Here is a 2,324-nt window from a genome sequence, read left to right as displayed (position 1 = left end):
CCCAGCTACTTGGGAGGCGGAGGCAGGAGACTCGCTTGAGCCCAGGAGTTGGAGGTTGCTGTGAGCGTGATGCCATGGCACTCTACTCAGGGGGATAGCTTGAGGCTCCGTCTAAAAATAATAATAATAATAATAATAATTGATATGAATTCTCTCCATTCTAGTCTTTATAATGTTTTAAAATGTGGAATTTTTGTTTCCGTTTTATTTATTTTTTATTTTTTTATTCTTTTCCTTTGGAGACGGAGTCTCACTATGTTACCCTGGGTAGAATGCTGTGGCATCACAGCTCACAGCAACCTCAAACTCTGGTGCTGTAGCAATTCTCTTGCCTCAGCCTCCCAAGTAGCTGGGGCTATAGGCGCCCACCACAATGCCTCACTATTTTTTGGTTGTAGTTGTCATTGTTATTTGGCAGGCCCAGGCTGGATTCCAACCCGCCAGCTCCAGTGTATGTGACTGGAGCCCTAGTTGCTGAGCTACAGACACTGAGCCTGTTTTTTTGTTTGTTTGTTTGTTTTATTGTTCGGGATTTGTTGAGACTACAAAGAATTAGGTTATACCAATTGCATTTGTTAGGTAAAGTCCCTTTTATAATTGTGCCCTGCCCCCAAGAAGTGTGTCATATACCATAAACCCCTATCCTCCACCCTCCTTCCCTCTCCTTGCTCCCTCATTTCCTTACCCACCCCCACCTTGAATTGATTTGAGTTTTTTCTTATAAGACCATGTATTAGATCATCTACTGCCTTCATAACAAATTGAGTGCATTGGATTCTTGGAATTTTTTTTTTTTTTTTTTTGAGACAGAATGATATCTCACAGCAACCTCAAACTCTTGAGATCAAGAGATCCTAGGGCCAGGCACAGTGGCTCACGACCGTAATGTAATCCTAGCACTCTGGGAGGCAAAAATGGGTGGATTGTTGAGCTCACAAGTTCAAGACCAACCTGAGCAAGAGCAAGACCCCCCTCCTCATCTTAAAAAAAAAAAAAAAACCGCCAGGCATTGTGGCAGGCGCCTGTAGTCCCAGCTGCTCAGGAGGCTGAGGCAAGTGAATTGCTTGAGCCCAGGAGTTCGAGGTTGCTGTTGAGGAAGGAGAAATAAATCTTACACTTCTTAGTTATCCTGAGAAAGCAGCAGGCAGCTGCAGAAGAACTCCTCCTTTAAAGATAAGAACAAACTTTACACTAACCTTGAAAAGAAAAAGAAGGCTCGGCGCCTGTGGCTCAAGTGGCTAAGGCACCAGCCAGGTACACCTAAGGTGGCAGGTTCGAATCCAGCCTGGGCCGCCAAAACAACAATGACGGCTGCAACCAAAAGATAGCCAGGCGTTGCGACCGGCACCTGTCGTCCCAGCTACTTGGGAGGCGGAGGCAAGAGAATCACTTGAGCCCAGGAGTTGGAGGTCACTGTGAGCTGTGATGCCAAGCACTCTGCCCAGGGGGACAGCTTGAGGCTTGGTCTCAAAAAAAAAAAAAAAAAAAAAAGACTCTGTAACTAATAGCAATACCCTGTTTTCTAACATCTGTAGCCATAACTATGTAGCTAATATTGAACTGAAGAAAAAAAACAGGTATAAAAGAGCCTTTAAAAAACAAACAAAAACTGTTGCTCTGAACTCAGCATTTCATGCCTTGAGGCACCTGAGTTCTCCCCAGCAATTAAAGGTTCCTTCCTCTGTATTGTTGGTGTAATTGTCTATCTGTTTTAATTAGCTATTTTCCTGCAATATTTTTGGTTCTCTGATGTAGGAAAACAAGCAGATGGATTAGTACGGAGAGACTCTGGGAGCTTCCCCATACCAAGTGTAAGCACACGATAGGGGTACTCCCCAGCATCCTGACGATGTCGTTCCCTAAGGGCGTTCCCACATGGATTACATGGGGGTGGGGTGTGAGGGGAGCCTCAGGAGAGTGGAGGGATGACCCACATCCTCTTGCAGTCCTCTGCAGCAGCAGCTCACCAGCAGAGGAACGAACATATGGAAGAAGAGTGCATCTGGACTTAGGTAAAAGCTGGAGTAAAAAGGGGTATAATATCAGTAAAGCCCACTCCAGAGAGTGGAAGAGGAGTTTGATCACCTCTTTGAGGTGGGAGCCTCAGTAAAAAGAGACAGGAAAAGGAATTGACCTCCATGAAGCAGGGAGCCTCAGTCAGGAGGCAAATTGACCTCCAGGAGGCAAGGGGCCTCAGTTAGAGGGATTAAAAGAAACAGGAGGGGCTCAGCGCCTATAGCTCAACCGGCTAAGGCGCCAGCCACGTACACCTAAGGTGGCGGGTTCCAATCCCCAGCCCGGACCCGCCAAACAACAATGACGGC

Source organism: Otolemur garnettii, unplaced genomic scaffold, assembly GCF_000181295.1.
Source record: "Otolemur garnettii isolate 467f Iridium unplaced genomic scaffold, OtoGar3 scaffold00091, whole genome shotgun sequence".
Taxonomy (NCBI): Eukaryota; Metazoa; Chordata; class Mammalia; order Primates; family Galagidae; genus Otolemur; species Otolemur garnettii.
The sequence above is the reverse complement of the archived record's forward strand: the minus strand, read 5'-3'. Positions refer to the sequence as shown.